Source organism: Pinus tabuliformis, chromosome 3_2 (assembly GCF_031772625.1).
Source record: "Pinus tabuliformis cultivar Carrire ecotype Pingquan chromosome 3_2, CPIR1, whole genome shotgun sequence".
In the NCBI taxonomy this organism is placed as follows: domain Eukaryota; kingdom Viridiplantae; phylum Streptophyta; class Pinopsida; order Pinales; family Pinaceae; genus Pinus; species Pinus tabuliformis.
This window is the reverse complement of record NC_142302.1, coordinates 289,643,828-289,651,448: the sequence shown is the minus strand read 5'-3', so window position 1 is coordinate 289,651,448 and position 7,621 is coordinate 289,643,828.

Genomic DNA, 7,621 nt, shown 5'->3' with positions numbered 1-7,621 from the left:
GATCTGGCACTTCAAACTCTGATCAATGTCCCAAGGTATCTCATCGACTCTCATGAGGATCTCCTTAAATTCAATAACCGATTGCGCTTCAGTTTTGGGCTTACTAAATTCCTTATTCAAAGCTATCTCAGTCTCTACTAACTATGCATGGGATTATGAGCGCAATAATTAATGTACTAGGTCAACATGCAATCCTGCAAGGTGGTAACCAACTATGCCTTCTTTATATTATCATCGGTGATTTTTTGTGTTGTCTATACTGCGTTCGTAACAAACCAGAATTGCTCGGGACCTTCACTTCTTATTCCATTGAATATTGGCATATTCATTGCATTTGCCATGATGAATGGTAGAGGTGGATTGAATGGATTATGTGTTATAGGAATACCCTAAGTTATCAATCGAACAATGCTTTGTGGCATAGTTTGCACCGCCCCTTCATCGTCGCTTGAAGGAGGTCCAATCAATTGGCTATACTCTGGTCCTGATTCTTCATGATTTCTAAAGAATATTCCACTTTGTGTAGCTCTGAACATTAAGGTAATGTCATTACTCACATTTCACATAAAAACATTTTAATCCATGTATTCAATGACCTTAAATACTTACCTCGAGGTCCATTGAAGAATCTTCATTCTGTTTCGCTATACTTGATTGAGGTGTCAACTGCAAATTCTGTAACAAATTGTTATATACATATTTGGGCACTGCAACCCCAATCACATATGTCCATAAAACAAGGGCTTCTAAACCCCTAAAAGTGTTGTTTCATACCCTAAAGGAACAAGGTTAGCTGATTACATAATCTCCCAGAAGTTCTCCATGAAAAACTACTCAGAACTGGTCAAAGCAGGACCATATAGACTACTCCATGCATAGGGTATGATGCATCTCACCTATTACACATGGGGGGTGCGATACATACTAGAAAGCCCTTCTGTAGGGTGCAATGAGTGATAGCAGACAAACGGCAAAAGCAGTGTGTTAGGTGGAAACCCAGAGAATCTTCTAGAAACTACTCATATGACACTTGCCTCTCTGAATTTGACCAGGGATGAGTAAGAGATCTGAAATCTCCAAGTAGAACCAAGAACTATCAATGAAATGACAATAATCAAAATCCTAGAAGCTAACTCACTCTCCTGAAAACACCTATATATGGATCCCTCATCCAAGAGATCCAGAGGCTGGAATTTTGTTATTTGCAAGGAAGTGTTATTGGTTTCTCTTTGAAGACATTGTTGGGTGATCTTGCTTTGTATGAGGTGAATAGGGCTTTCATGCTGGGAGGATGAAGCTGGATCAGACAGCTTGGTTGTAATCCTCTCTTCTACTACTTCTATCAATAAAGCTATTTGAGTTTTCCTCCATGTGCTTGTATATCTCTGAATCTTGTTTATGTATGCATTCATATGGTTGATGTACATCTCATCCTACATTATTTATGGTTATAGATCTCTATGCTTTGATGGTATTTTGCTGCCTTGGCTCTACAGGTGTTCTTTGAAGTGGGACAAGTGAGAAAGTAGTGGCGAAATCTCTATCAAAGGAGAGAGGAAATAGGCAAGGAGACTAGTGAAAGACTGAGGTTGGTGCTCACTGCTTCTCTCTCATCCATCTCTCATAAAGGAAAACACAAGTAACTTTAATCTATTTGTTTCTAAGATAACTACCCATCTTAGTGGGACTAGCAGCTCTGAATGGACACGTGTTTTCTCGATAACAAAATGGCGACTCGACTCGGGAGTGAATAGTTTGTTTGTTTTGTTACTGTTGTTTTCTTTATAAACCACAGACAGAGCCTGAAGTCAAGCCAGCTAGCCTTCGAACTGCTTTTTCTATGCAACTATAAAGTAGATCAACACTGCTTCAGTCAATCTCTAGGTTGGTTTATGAATTGAACATCTAGCTTGCAGACATCCTAAGTGCCCTGGTGGTAGCTCAAATAACCTCATTAGATCAGCCCCTATACTTTGTGTTTACTAACAATAATTAGCTCAGCCTAAATCCCTGAACTTAGCTGCAAATTGTGAGCAAAAACCAAGCTCAGTCTCATCCCTGGACCATCGCACTGTCTCTTCTTAGCAGTCTGGATGCATCGCACCTCTCGTGTGCTATAGGTGAGATGCATCCCTATTTCCCCGTGTTACAGGTGCGATGATTAGATGAGATTGTTTCTACCTCTAGATTTTGGTTTTTTCTTCATTGTCTTCAGCTTTATTGAGTAGTTTTGCTATCTGTAATCAGTATATCACTGTTGAAACCATCTTCCTTTGCATTATTCAACCTCCATCGATAAAGAATTGTGAATGTTTTTAATGTATTTTTCATCATTTATAGTTCTCCTTTGCAAATAGTAGCTTAATCGAACTGTCGTCTTTTGATTTGAAAGTGTCGCAAGTGTCATTTACAGTCAAGAAAAAGAGTATTACAAAGCATTCCTATTTTAGATAGTCGATTACACTTTTTCCATTGTATTTGATTTGAATCATTAGTATTTCAAGTGTCGAAAGTAGTTTAAATTCAAATTCGCAAAGTGTCATCTTGACCCTACTTTCGTTTTTTGAAAAGAAAATTATTAGTACTGTCGCTTTGAAAGGGAATAGTTCAAATCTATACTTTGTTTTCTTTTTGTCATTCTCACATTAAGGAAACTGAAAACCAATACATGCATGTGCATTTTCATTAAGACTGCATGCTGAAATTGATTTAGGAAAAGTTCATCTAGTGTGCTCTCTGCTCTATGTTGAAAGAATTTCATATATCTTTCCTTAGTAGCTAGGATTTTCATTGCAAAAAGAAAGTAAACGACTATTTATCATCTTAGATTGCATATTTAGGAATTGCATATCTACATCACGTGGTGAACCTTAAAGGAAAACTTCTTAAGAAAGATCAACTGTAAAATAAACTTCAATGAACGTAAAAACACTTTGGAACCTAACGCACAACATTTAGAAGTCTAGGCTAGAGACGTATTCCAACGTCTTAAAGCCTGGTAACTATCGCTTTCATCGTAGGTTGGGTGATTCCTCCTCTTTGAGATGACAAGTGCTAGTACGGACTTGTGCTCCCATGCACCATCGAGTATCTATTGGGAGACCACAATAGGTACATCCTTTATCCTTAGGAAGCCATGTCTGTCGCCCTATCGATTGCAATGCACTAAACACAACATTTGGGAAGATTGACTACCGTATCCTAAAAAGTATTTTGCAGTTTTGTGATTGGTTTGGTAATCCCTTTGTCTAGATTTCTAGAGCAGTCACTTTCGTTCCTTTTTAGACTCCTTAAAAGAAAAGGTCCATCTGAGCACTTGTCACTTCAGGCTCATTAAAAATTGAAGGCGACTAGAGTCATCTTCAGCATTTTCTCGACTCTTAAAAATTGAAAAAGCAAGTTGTGTCAAAGCGTCATAAAATTTATTTTAATTGAAATAATGTCACTATTCCCTCATTGGTCTTTAGGTTGAGAAATCGAGTCTACCATTCAAGGATTTACCCTTGGGGAAAATCCTAGTCCCTTCTCCTCTTGGGGGGATGTTGGTGCTCCACACATGGCCACATTGTCCCTTCCAAGACTCACAATTGGCTTGCCAGTATGGATTTTCTCGACCTTTGTCGTTCAAAACGTTACAATTCCTCAACAATCAAATCAACAACCAAATGAAGTTGCTCCCCCACCTTCTACTTCGTTTGTTTCTCCCTCTCCTTCTTCCTCTTTGCTTGGTGAAGCTAGTAACACTAAAAACCAAGTAATTGAGAAGAAGAAGAAAGGGAAGGAGAAGAAGAAGAAGAAGCCAACAGCAAAAGGAGACAACTGTACGTCATCTGGTGAAAATCCACACAGTGCACCTTCCAAACCTAAATCTCCATGTGTCATTTGCAAGGGATACCACTGTCATCGAGATTTCCCCTGCATCCCACAGGTCTTGAGGGACTGGTCTCCTCATTTGCACAATCCGGTGTCTTCAACCGTTGACGATCATGTTGAAAGCACACCATCAACTAGTGAAAACAAAGTCAATGGACAAAAAGGAAGATCCAAATTTCCTTGTAGACTGTGTGAAGGTGATCATGCCCTCCACCGTTGTCACTTCTTAGATGAAGCTAAAATAGTCTTGTATAACCATCCTACATCACCGTAGCGACTTCCTCCTAGATACAAGAAACTCTTGCTGAGTCCATCGCTAGTTGAAAATCTGACTGACACACCATTGTTTTCGGTCAAAGCACCTATCATTGAAGATAGACCCTCTGAGTCCACACCAGACCAAAGTCAACAGGTTGAGATGGCAGTCGACCCGATCTTGTCTTCAGAGGACCCACCTTCAGATGATACTGTCACCAAAGAGAATGAGAACAAGACCGTTCAAATTATTTTCATGAACACAGACTCCGATGAACATGGGGGAAATCTACCCATTCCTTTACCGCAGGAAGGAAGTTCATCAGAGATGTATTCGGCTGTTTATTCAGTCCCACCTCCAAGAAATCTAGTCGTTTCCTTCAATTGGAATCTTCTAAGTGGACCTTGCTTACCATCTAATGTACCATTCCGAATCATAGTACAAGCTTACAGAATGATCATGGTCGGTAGCATTATAGATGAAGGGGCTTATGTGAGTATCCTAAATTCCTCAACTACTTGGAAAGCGCTTGGTTCACCATCGCTTCTGCGTGAGATTCAAAATCTGACAGGCTTCAACAAAGGAACCAGTCGACTGTTAGGGATCCTTCCCAATTTGCCTATAACTTTGAGAAGGAAAACCATTCATCTAAATGTGATGGTAGTCCAAGGACCTCTAGATTACAATCTACTCCTTGGGCGTGACTACATTTATAGCATGGGAGCTATCGTTTCTTCACTCTTTCGAGTGATGTGTTTTCCACATGAAGGCAGAGTGGTCTGGCTCATAGACCATCTTTCGTTCCTTGGTTCAAACATAGCTATTAGTCAAATACCATCCCTAGCTGGTCTTTTCACACAAGGAATGTCTCATCAATATCCAGTCTGTCCACCTAATGATCGCGAGTAATTCGATGATTGTGACTGAAACCCAGGAGGCATGCGCCCTGGTCTGCTTCGACAGAAAAACCCCAGATATAAGATAGGTTTCCACATAGGAATATGACTAATCTGACAATCCTATCCGTTTAGGATAATGGATTAGTCTGGAAAAGGATTCCTCCATCAAAGGTTAGGTGATTGGAGCTAGAATCACCTTCGTCCATTTCGATGGACAGATCCAAGGAAGTGTTTTGTCTGCACATGTGGATGAAACAATTCTTCTAAAGCAAGAACTTCCATACGGTAACCTGGAAACTCTATTTCATTATACTTGGGGGCATGCAAACCTTTTTGCATGCAAGTGAAAAGCGACCATTTATTTTCTTAGTTTGTAGGCTCTTAACCCTTTAGACTCGTAGGTTGGTCGTTCCTAGCTTGCATAATGAAAGGCTCAGGAGCAAAGTTTCGAATGGGGCAAGCTACCTAAAAAATGAACCTATTGATGAGACATCCTTATTATATGACTGGCATGAGCAGTTTTACGCAAAGTTCAAGCTCGTTAAAAAATAAACCTCGCCATGAGCAGTTTTATGCGAAGTTCAAGCTCGTCAAAAAATAAACCTAGCAATGAGCAAGTGTTTCCATAGAGTTCAAGCTCATTAAAAATTGAACCCCACCTCTGGTAAATAACCATTTTGATCGCATGACTATCAACGTTTGAACCTTGGTTGTGTTCTTACCATCACCTCCATTCTTTTTTAGCCGATCATATGCCTCCATTTGATTGTTTACCCTTTTGAGGAACAACTGCGACGAGTGATTCTATTAGCCACCCTCTTTCCACTACTGTGATTGAAAATTTCCAAGCCTTACCTAGAACTAGTTGCTATCTAAAAACATCACTCGTTCCTCAAAAAACGAGTCTCCTTTAAGCTCTTTTCATCTGACTTGTAGAATATGAAAAGATTGCCGAGCAATTGGCCTCTCCAGCTCGTTAAAGCGACTGGAAGTGCCATTCCTCCTCTAGATTTTAATCTTTTTGGACCTGAGGGATTATTACACAAAAAGATCGAGCGCTTGTCTTGTTCAACTCATTAAAACTATCGAAAAATCATCCCTTTCATATTATTTTACACGTTTTTGCACTTAAGGGATTACATTACGAAAAGGGACCACTGGAGTTGCCTTTACGTCCCTTTTTAGATTCTCTAAAATTGAAAAGGACCAAGTTATCTTTGTCTTTAAACTCATTAAAACAATAGCGACAAACTTGTCCATGCAAATAAGAGCGAGTTTCACTGTCGCTAGGCTCGTTAAAACATAGTGACGGGTTTGCCCAAAGGGAAAATTATAAAACAAGCATATGTTATCCTCCTCAAGCTTGACAAAAATAAAGAGGTACTGGTCAGCAATGACTGGGGAAAAAGGGAAGAAAACTTGAATAGCTTCATTGGTAGCAGGTCGCTCTTGAACATGACACTTTCATTCTGTCACCATGATTGAGTCAGGTTGGGTTATTCCATTCACCGGTCACATCACCATTGGTCCACCGTACCATCCACCTTGGGGTTAATGCTACCAATCCATCTCAGTGTCGCAAATATGTTCAAGAGAAGTCATTTAGAGAATTCACCAACCTAGCTAATGTCTCATCCGCTGCAATACCTTCACTCTCCATTTTTCATGACTGCCACCCTGAACCTTGTATCATCAGATCGTTTTCACCTCCACAAAATCATTTTCTCTGTTCCGTGTCGTAGATGTGGGATTCATTAAGGCCCTCCTATGATGGGTCACTTCTTGTCGAAATCAGCTCATTATCCAAGAAGTTGACTTAGGGACAACCCTTTCAGTACTTTGAAGCTTGCATGCCTTAATGGCAAGTTTCTCACTTCTGGCGACAGGTTTACATCAATGGCCTTCGAACGAAATATTTTACGTGGTGTTCGACATCAGCTCATGTATTCACACACATGAATTGTACTGCAGTATCTTGAGGGTCATCATCATTATCAGTGATTCCTCTCGCGCCTGTTAACGTCTTACATCATTGGCTGGTAATCAGGCGATGTATTTCCATGTTCGACATCAGAACATCTTTTCACATGGATCAACTTGTACTTTGGGCGAAGATTGAACGAGTTTGAAGACCTCGGATCTAGTTTCATCCATCTGGGCTACGATATATTCAGGAAAATAAAGACATCAAATGTACATCATTTCTGCATAGATAATCATCCAAACTAAAGGATGATGGCTCTACCAGAATCATCAGTCTGCCACACAGACGATTGTCTGTCTTATGTACATGAATATGAATTTATAAAGCTAAGCATGGGAATGCCCGCCTCAGCTAGATCATGAAAATATTGTGAAGATAATGTATTGTATTGTATCTTATTACAGGTCACCTTCCAGTTCGAAAAACCTTGGATCCTCATTATAAAGCATTTCACCTGACATCAAAAGGATTTACGACCTCATGCTTTAGGGGGCAACTGTTATAGACATATTTTGGCACTACAACCCCAATCACATATGTCCATAAACCAAGGGCTTCTAAACCCCTAAAAGTGTTGTTTCATACCCTAAAGGAACAAGGTCAGCTAAT